This window comes from Brachycentrus maculatus, unplaced genomic scaffold, assembly GCF_059751285.1.
Source record: "Brachycentrus maculatus isolate JH-2025_06_01 unplaced genomic scaffold, ASM5975128v1 h1tg001294l, whole genome shotgun sequence".
Taxonomy (NCBI): Eukaryota; Metazoa; Arthropoda; class Insecta; order Trichoptera; family Brachycentridae; genus Brachycentrus; species Brachycentrus maculatus.
In genome coordinates this window covers 160,940-172,500 of record NW_028281961.1, presented here as the reverse complement: position 1 = coordinate 172,500, position 11,561 = coordinate 160,940, and positions in this window count along the sequence as shown.

Here is an 11,561-nt window from a genome sequence, read left to right as displayed (position 1 = left end):
TTATATCAAAACTAAATAAACTAACACAGAGATAGGCAGAGAGAATAGAACACCACACCAATCTGTCTTTGCATTATTCGCCTATTCCACATGCATGCAACTCCTCATCACCCGCCGATTATTCCATCTACTGACCCGGCTGCTTTATTCAAGTATTTGACGTACCTGATCATACCAAGTTCTCCTCGTTCTTCCTCTGCTTCTTTTTACACTACATTCGCCTCATAAATTTGTTTAACCGTTTTTTTCTCACTCAAATGTTCCACATGCCCAAACTATCTCAACACACGTTTCTTGCTTTGTATTCATTTCCTATTTCACCATTCAAACATTTATCAAACCTCGTTATTCTAGTTTTTCTTCTCCTTCAAGGTGAAGTTGGCCATGCGATGCAATGTGGGGGAGTCATTCTCCTTACATGTCTTCTTCGTTCTTATACTATTGTCTTCTTCGTTGATTCCCCACTTAATGACATCTTCTATCTTGCATTTTTCTCTTATCCTGGTGTTCCTTATTCTATCTCGAAGACTCTCGACAGATATGCTCCTTAAAGTCTTCATTTCTGACTTATTATTTATTCTATTCCCTGCATTCGCCCTCAACACCAATATCTACTTTTCGTATTTATTGATTTGGCGTTTAATTTGTAGAACTCCATTTTAATGTATATATTAATTTGAAATCAAACACAGATTTTTTGAGTCAACTAAGTTGTATTTTATTAACAAAAACACATAAAAATTGTTATATTGTGACAATTGTTTCGCCTTGTTAGGGCATTATCAAACGAATGTCACAATATAAAATTATCAAACAATTGTCACAATTTAATTTTTTATGTGTTTTTGTTAATAAAATACAACTTAGAAGACTCAAAAAATCTTGGTTTGATTTAAAATTAATACATAAATCTACTTTTCGGCTCGGAAAACATGGTTCCTAGATATAAAACATCTTGCACTTATTCCAGGTATTCATCGTGTACTAAAATCTTACATTTCATTATATCTAAAATATTTATTACATCTCAACATAGATGAAGAAGAATATATAAGTCAGTAAATTTAAGTAGTGCGGTTATCAATCATGGTCGTAAACCCTGTAAATATCCAGACTTCTTCATCTATGTTGATAAGACAAAATGTATAAATATTTTTTAATCTAAATCACACGCGGCAGCCCTTTGTTTGTCTACTGTTGAGAGAGTACTACGCACAATGGATGAAGAGATACGGCCAAGGAAATACAAGATGCTTTATTATGCCCGATGATAATCTCGTAAATAATTGGCTGGACGGATACTCCTGCTCCTGCTCCGAGCCGGGCGGTCATGATACCAGGATCTCAGGAAATGGAAGGGAAATGTAAGTATTCATACCCACGAAGTCTTAATTCACCAAATCCTACACTACATAACGCAATTAATGAGATAACTTAACGGTAAATTCGGATGCGAAACCCACTTAATCACAGTCTGAAAGCCACTCCTAACGCAATGGACGACTTTTAATAAATCGGCATTAAGAAGTCGGAAAAAAATCGAATGCTATTAATAATTGCCTAACAATTGAGCGATGAATCGCAAATTGCGTAAATTAATTTAAAAATTAAAAACTTGTAAAATAATTATTGAGTTTAATTTCATTACACACGACTTTTTTCGAAAACTGCAGTTGTTTTCATCGATAGGTGATTACAAAAATTATCAAGCATAAACATATTTGGGTATAAACGTAGTCATACTGGTGAAAATGACCAAGTGCATTATTTTTTACAAAAACGTGATTATTGACTATTTGATATCTTACTAGCTTAATATTACTCTGAAAAAATCCCAAAGCGATTTTAAACTTAGAAGTATAATAAAGTATATTGACTTGTATAAGTATAATATAGTATATTGTTAAAAATGACTAACTGCATCGATGTTTATTTTCTTGCCAAGCAAAAGTGACTTAAATGGCCCTCCTGAACATCACTTGTTTTGTTAGTTGGTCACTTTCTCCTGTACGACTACGATATGTAGAAAAAATACTCACATGCACTTAAATTATTACACTTAGTTGCATACGAAGGTCAAGTAGTGCACAACTTAGAAAATTTATAAAAACATAAAAATTAGATAATGATAAAATATAAATTGATAATATGCTTTTTCAAAATACGTCACCATTATTATCTAAGTTCCTACTACTAAAAGCCCCACCCCTTAACCCCCCCTTTATTAATTTCCCCACCCACTTGTTCATTTACCGGAATATATATTTTTATGCCCGTTACTTTTTGTAATCACTTGTCCATGAAAACAACTGTAGTTTTCTAAACTAGTCGTGTGTAATGAAATGAAACTCGATATGTTTATAATTTTTAAAATAATCAAAATGTCATTCCACAAAGTTAATGCCGAATCAATAAATAATACAAATTATGTCAAATTTTTGGGAAATGGTAGAGGGGGATTTAATTTAAAAAGTTTTGGAAATATCGTGTGAAAGATTAATTATGAATAATGTGATTAATGTAAGACGTGTGCTGAGAAACGGTGTTGGAAGAGTTATGATGGGAGATAATAATGATTTAAAATGGGTAGATCAGAGTTAGGGTTATTGAAAGTGTGCTTAAAATGAGTGCTGAAATTTTACAGGGCATTTTTCTTACTTATGTTATAACGTTAATTTCAAATTTATATTTCTTACTTAACGTCTATCGCTTAGTATTTAAAAAATTTCTACTCTTTATCTTATTGTTCCATGGTTTTTAAAGTTAAAAATGACTTCCGTTTCCTTCTTAATATTAAATTACATATCAACGAGCTAAGATTTCTAAATATAAAATGTTCTGTTTATTTTTAAATTTGTATTGTTGGCCTGTGTTTTTAGATGTTTCCAAAAAAAATGTTAGGAAAAAATTAGCATTTTTATTTAACGAAGACGAAGAAATCATTTTGTTGGGAATTTAATGGTATTTTAATATTTATTTAATCGAATAATAAAATAAACATTGATAAATTTTTTCATCTTTTTATACCTGGAAAAATCTGACAAAAAGTGTTGATTTATGTACAAACATATACTCGTATTACTTCCATGTGAAGGAAAATTGAGAAAACGATAACATAAATTTGGACACAATAAAACTGAAATATTTTTTTTACCAAATATTTTATGTTGAAAATGCATTCAAAATCGTAAAAAATGACAGTCATTAATTCGACGATTACTTTGTACTAAAGTTTATCAATTTTTAAGGTCAAATTTTAATTGGATAATACCACGAAGTGACTGCCGAATTAATTAATAAATTTTACGTGTTTCGATGCACCGGCATAATTATCGGTACTTAATAATGATGCTGAATCTATCAAGACACGTGTCGAAATAGATAAAAAGAAAAAGTGGTATTTATCAATTAAAATTTAAAATTGAAATATTGAAAATCTTTTGGAAATACATTTCACACTTTTAAAAATAGTTAGTCGGAGAAACAAGATGCTCTACTTGTGATTTCAGTTTCTTTGATTGATTCGGTAGTAATAATGTCGAAGATGAAAATATTTTTTTTATTATAACTTTATTTCATCTTTAACCACACTAACGTTTAATAAAAATCAACAACAATAATTTTTTTAAGTAAAAGTATCGGTTTGTCTACGTTCAAACAACTATTTTGTCTACGTTCTGAACGTGTGTTTGTAATAGTGCAAAAACTGAACTATTTCCACCCCCCCAAACCGAGCTTTTACGTCTTAAAACCACAAGTGAATAATTCCAAGTTAGTTTTCTCGTGCAATGTATTTCTCACACTAGTCACATAAATATAGAAATTTTAGTGATTAATTACAAAGTTTAATTAAATTTTAATGAACGGATAGTATGTTACCACTCGCATATTTCAACGTAATACCATATGCATTCTGTTAAAAGCGATTTCAAACACCGAAATGAATTATATCATTAAAAGACTGATGTATTAATTTTAAACGTATCTCTAATGATAAAGAAATTGTTTCAAAATGGGAATATGGAAGTATGAGCATTTCTCGAGCTTATGTAGCTTATATATTCTGACATTCACTAATTGTGGTGTAATTTTGTCACTTTATTTACTATGAAACATAGCCATTCTGCTCATGATTGAGCATCTGTATTACTTCCATTTGTGAGACTTGTACATATGCATTGTAACAATAAAGAATTCACAAAGCGCCATCTCTTGAGAAATTTGTAATGTAACCTTTGTAATGTGTGTGAACACACTTCAGAATTATATCGTGTACCTTCAAGTATACAAAAATACAATTGAAGGAAGAGTAAAATCTAGTTGTCATATTTAAATATGATTGGCAATGAAAAAAATAAGAAATCTTATATATGTATGTAAGAATGATTGACAACGGAAAAGGAAAAAAAAATATCCGCCTCCATAGTGTAATGGTTAGAGTTCTCGGCTACCGTTCTGGAGGTCCCGGGTTCGATTCCCAGGGGGGGTCAAATAAATATAAGTGATTTTTTTACTGTAATATTTATTCAATATCACCCTGGACTGGTACCTGAAGCGGAGGGCTGATCACCTTTCCTTCATGTGTAAACGATCAAGATAACACTGCGTTTATATGAAGAAGTGCCCTATGCACCATTGGGGTGCGGATAAGGGTTATATTTATATTTTATATATGTATTTCGATATTTTATGTACATAAGAACATCACGTTTTAGGATTTTTCCTCAATTTCTCTTGGACCAATATCAATTATAAAGGAGTTATACAAAAAATAAATAAACAGCCATTTTGAAACAAGGTAGAGTAACAGGCTACCTAAAGCACTCGCCCTAGATGTTTACAAGGTAGTATTTTCAGGAAAGTTTGTTTGATATTTGAAAAGAACTAAGAGAGATATCGTGTTTACAAAACATACAATAAATATTTAACAAAGGGTTGCTTTGGGATTCCCTGGTAATTACAAAGCAGCATAGGGTGACAAGCTTTTTCGTTGGCAACTTGTAATCATTGGCACTACTGATTTCATTTATGTATGTACATACCTGTAAGTTTTCTGAAAGGTCCCATTACGTTGTGCGGTATAGAAACTCTTAGTTTGTATTCGGACCCATCTATTAAAAAAAGTATTATATTGACTCGTTTAATTAATCACACATTGTTTTTCACGGTCAAACATATTTTTTATAACTTGTGCTTTTTGTAAGGAACGTGGGTGTGTTGGTGAGACAGTGGTGACAACAACAAAGTCGCGATTGTGTATATACCCGCATAGTATGGCAAGCGGCATTCTAGATGTAAACTCACTTAGAGCTACTTAGTAACTTACATTAAGTAAACGAACTAGCAATGTTTTTCTGATAATTTTCTACTATTTTACCACACAAATAATATCTTTATTACTGTCAGCGGGGCATGTAAGTTAACACTAACTAGTGCGTACAATCCACCATCACATTTAAGTTTTATTTGAAATTAGACCCAATAACTAATTAACCATCACGGCGTATCCCGCAGGAGTAGGTAGAGAGAATATAACCCCTTACCAATATGTCTTTACAAACAATCTTTCCCTCTTCTACATTCATGCTTTTCCTCATGCAAACCTGACGATTATTCCGACTCCTGACAGTGGTCAACTGGTTCAAGTGGCGGACTTGGAAGTGCTAAATATTTAAATTACTTGATAATTGATAGTTATTAAGTTAGGAAATTTGATATGAAAAATTATTCAATAATGCATTTATCTGGCTTGGTTAGCGCGATTATCAATTGCGCTGGAGGTCCCGGGTTTGATTCCCAGAGAGTAAAAAAAATACCCTATGAATTGGTAAATGTCTTCTGATTATTAAAAATGATTTAATTCAATTTAAAATTAAGAAAAATACCAATAAAAATATTTGAATGTCAAAATTTAAATTTCGATAAATGTCTTTTGTTCGAAATTTTGGCCGGAGAAAGATTTGAAATGTTCCGTGTATCCAATATTCCCTTAAGCGTTACAGAGATCCAAATATAACCCTACGATATATGTGCTGTGTAGAACTCTGCTTGTGACACATGTTGCAATTTTAAAAACCCTTGTCACAGGGATGCTTTCCGCTATGAATAGGAAATAGAGGCCTGATGTCAGGTCAACCAACTTCCCTTTGTCCAATTTAGCGGAGTATCGACTGGCCAACTACCTGGGAATACGGTGAATTCAACTCCAGATATCTACCAGGACCAAACAACTTGACCGCTCCCAAAGTGCTGGAGGTAAAACGTCCCACGAAATGAATAAAAACGACTTAGACCCTTTTTTATTTCTTTTTATACGTATGTATTGTATTATTATACAAGTTTTATTAAAGAAATACAAAACATAAAAAAAAATTACATTTCAACAAAGATGAAGAAGAATATGGTAGTGTGGGCATTTACAGAGCTCACTACCTAAGTAATAATAATCATAGGCTGGTGATCACTTTCACCATTCTCGTGATTGAGAACCATATTACTTTAACTTTTGGAACTCCTACGTATGTACTTATATCATAAATCTCATTAAGCTGTACATATGAGTTCACAAGAGCCATCTTTGTTGAATCAGGGAAAGTATTAATAGGCAGAATATCGGATTATTTTTACACACTGGGAAACGTCTGAAAACATGATTTTGAATTTATGCAGCTTATAATTTGACCAGTCATTTTTACAACATTTGAGTTTGCGTAATAGTAAAATGCCAAATACTAAATATTGGTGATTACAGACAACGTGCTTCTTGACAGCTTGTTTATTTTGGCATTTTAAATGTTTTCGATTTCATTTTTGTGTGAATAGATTTAATATATAACTATACATATTTGAAATATTCGTACAAATGGAAGCGAGAGCGAACTCAGTTATTCAATTTTAAAAATGTAATTTTTCTATACATCATACAACAGATATTCTAAATCCACGATAATATTACTGGAAGAAACATCCTAGCGTTTTATTGCCGATTCTATGTCCTTAAAAGGAAGTACCAATACTAATTTTAGAAACATTTTAGCCTCCCGAATTTTCCGAATCGATAAAATATCTGAATACAACACACTGAAAGGTCGAGTAACTCAATTAACGGTGGAACAACAAGGAGAAAAAAATATTTATCAGTTCCAAGAAAAGGCAGAGCGCTAAGTGAATTAAGAGAAAGCGATTTTTCACAGATTCTCCAAGCACTTTGTTTTTAACCAAAATGAGAGTTAACCTTTTGAGAACGGTGCGAAATTTACGTAAAAAAACAATCCTATTGATATCTAAACATAGATAAAAAGATTCTTAAACTTCTTCATTAATTTCTTTATTAATATCAATCATTCGTTTGATAATGCCCTAACAAGGCGAAACAATTGGCACAATATAATTTTTTATGTGTTTTTGTTAATAAAATACAACTTAGTAGACTCAAAAAATCTGTGTTTGATTTGAAATTAATACATTCTTAAATTTCATTGATTGATTGGCAGTCACTTCGCGGTAATATAAATCGATTTTGAATTGTTGTTTTACTTTGTAAATACCACTTTTTCCATATAAAATAATGGAATTTACCCAGTGAAACATCAATTTTAAAATAGTATGAAAGTCTGGGTATTTGAAGGATTCACTATTGACCTATGACTTTTATGTTTAAGTGATCACTTTATATAGATGTTATAATCACCATTCTACCTATGATAGACAGCCAAATTTTTCCATATTTTCTCACATCCATTCATGAAACCAGTGCTCCGCAAACTTTTTCAATTCGAGGTACACCTACCAAATTAAGAAATTTCAGAAGTCCATATTTACCATGTTATGGTTACATATTTTACATATTATGTTTAATGCGAAATGTGAGCCTTCTTAACTGAGGCAATCAAAATTGGAAGCAATTGTGTTATTTTCACAAAACTAGACTTATTTCGCGGCACATCAACTAATCACCACGGAACACCAGTGTGCCACGGCACACACTTTGTGGAACAACGAATTAAAGCAAGTTCAGTTTATTTGATATTTATAGGTATATATTTAAAAACAAATAAATGAACCTTTATTTCCTCGTTCATTCTCCACACAGACTATAATATAAAGATTTGAATGATTTGAGCGATGTCGTTTTAATGATAAAAAAACTGTTCAATTTAAAAAAAGTGTCTCCAAATCTTTGTTCACAAATCTGGGTTTGTCCACTTAGGAGATATTAAAAGATTCAGAAAAAAATGGAAATTTGGTCAGATCTCGACACCATCTATTTATCTACGTGTAAATCGAACATGTTCAGTATTTTGTGCGATGTGGTGCGTACGTTCTTTCTATGAGTAAATAAAGGTTTACTAATAGAAAGAACGAAAGAAAATATTTTTTTTACAACATTTTGAGTGTGTCCAAAAACATTTTGAGTGTGTCCAAATAGATGTTCACAAAATCTGGATTGTCTCCAATTACAGGAGTAATTTTCGTATTATTTTTTCACATCTCATCAAAGATGAAGAAGAATATGGAGGTCTGGGCATTTACGGGGCTGACGACAGTCATAGGCTGGTTTAAGTGATCACTTTACAGACGTGTAACATTCACCAATTCTACCCATTATTGACAACCACACTACTCAAATTCTTGGAAGTTCTATATAAATAAACCAATTTTGAAGCATTATTCTTGAATCACTAGAGATAGAAAAATAATTACACTATTTTTATTTAATCAAAAAAATCTGAAATTTTATATGCAGTAAATTTTTTGATTTTTTTTTTAAGTTTCCAAAAATTTGATGAAAGCTATGCAAACAAAACGAAAAATAAAAAATATGTCCTTTTTTATTTGTGAAAAAAGATTTGGGCCTCTGTATGCGTATTAGATTTGTTGTATTTTTTTAAAAGACAAACGAGTGCTCATAAACAAAATAATATCAACAAAATCAAATCATTTTCCTACGTTATTTAAGCCTTTTCGTGTGATTAGTTGCCGTGTTCAAAATCGTAAATAAACATTGGTTTCTTACTGCTCATTCATTATGGCTAATTTAGTTTTATGTCAACATGACACTTGTTTATGGGTAACAATTTCAGCATGGCTAGCTTCGAAAGGTTAAGGGTGTTCTACTACCCCTCCAAAAGGAAATCGATAGGCTTTCAGGGAGGTCTTTCTCAGCGTGCGTGTCTTATCTACGGACAACATTCTGTATTAAAGTAAATCCGCGGACACTTTTTAAGATCCGGAGTAAGTGAGAACACCCTGCAACCCTTCTGAAGAGATCTCCTGTTCGCCAGAGATAAAATTGTTGAATGAAGAACGCCCGGCAGTGATTAACACCGATAATTCTACTTTCACCTATATCGAAATAAGTTAATACATACGTATACACGACAAACTTATTTTTTGTAAGATTTTCTGCGCAACTGAGCACTTAATTACTAATATTTTGTTTGGATTATTTTAAAGTAGACACATCACACATATGTACGGTATTAATATTATTTATACTATCATCGAAATAAATTAATACATACATATACTCGACAAACATATGTTTTTAAGATAACCCACACGGCTGGGTACTTATTAGATACGTTATAAGTTTGGCTTATTTCGAAACGGACATCACACATACTTTGTGTTATAATTTGTTTGTGATATATAGAAAATTGAATAATGATCTGACTCGCACATGAAGCTATATATATATATATATATATATATATATATATATATATATATATATATATATATATATATATATATATATATATATATGTGTATATTTATATATTTGTCCGCCTCCGTAGTGCAATGGTCAGCACACTAAGTTACAGCACTGGAGATAACGAGTTTGATTCGCAGGGGGGGGGGTCAAATAAATTAAAGCGGAGGTCTGATCACTTTTCCTTCATGTGTTAACGACCAAGATAACACCGCATTTATACGATGCAGTGCCCTATGCACCATTGGGAAGGTGTGGATTTATATTTGTTTGAAATACTTGAATAGAAAATTATGAAATATTTGTTAAAAATTTATTGCAGAAAAAAAAAGGACAGGATAGGATAAAAATGGATTTACGTTATTAATTACAACGTAATGCAGTTAATTAATATTGGTAAAAATCAACTCAAGGAAATTTTTATCATATCAATTTTTAATAAATATTTTCCCCTACCTAATATTTGAAACCCTCGAAATATTAATCATCCAATACTGAGAACCGAGTCCTATTATCGAATCAGTCAATCTGAATATTAAAAATAAATCAAAGCTCCTTTCAGATTTTTCATGAAAGGCTAATACTATTGAGAGTTTTCAGTGGTATCATGAATTCCGCAAGTACCACGACTCGATCGGAGATACAACGTTAGATGAATGCATTGGTTTTCTTTGAATAAGTTGCCACAAAAAGGCAAAGAGGTTCTTTTATGAATATGTAATCATGGATATCATCTGGAGAATACTAAATTTTATATTTAAGTTTAAGTAACACTCTCATTTTCATTCATCGTTCATTTTGTGTAATTCCACTCAAAAACACTACTTCATGACTACTAGTTTTGGAATGACCATTCCATCTAGGTTAAGTATAGACTAAACTGAAATGACTACACTCTGTTATTTATGTTTATATAAAACAGAAATTATAATTTTTTGAAAGAGAGAAAACAGGAATCTCAAAGAGAATATTTTAAAAAGCGTTTAACACTTGAAATATTGAAGTTCATAAATTAAATTCAAAATAAATCAATATTTTCGGAAATTTGAGTAACGTGGTTGTTATGTGGTAGATTCAGGAATTTTAATAAACGGTGGGTTTATTCGACGATTGTTTACAAAGACAGATTTGTGTGGCGTTCTATTCTCTCCGGCTGAAATAAATTTCATTACAAAATCAAATTTCACTAGGACACTTCCAGAAATGTTGCACTGGTTTTACAAACTTGTTTTTTTTTATTAAGATGGGCAGTGACAGTAACATTAAAAGCTTTTAAATTTAAATTCACAGAATAATCGGGATACAATTTTGTTTCACATTTTCTATTAGTTTTAGAAAAATTGGCTTCAAAAGAAGTCAGTCAGATCCGGGAATGCGGTTGTTTCATTGCTTGAAATAAATATAAACTGAGAAAAGCAATGAATACCACCATTATCAGTAACCGAAAAAGTAACAGTTGCGTTTGAGTCCCATCTCTAAAAACAATCTACTGTGTATGTATATTTTGTTCGTTTTACGTAGACAATCTCCGTCTACGATACTTTGCGACAACATTATTTTTACTCCTCATATTTTATGATAAAATACTTCTTAGTTTATTATGTATGCCGAAAGATGAAAGAAAACAGAACAACGGCACACGTTTGGGGAAATACATTACATGAGAGTAAGCGCAGAGAACAATTCAGGAATGTTGACGATTATTAAGAAATATCATACATTTTGTTGAGTTTGACAGTATGATATTAGAGTTGTATGAATATATTATACTTTACGAGATCTATTGCATATGAATTGTGGAATATTATAGGAAGAGATACGAGTATATCGCGAAAATTTACTTACA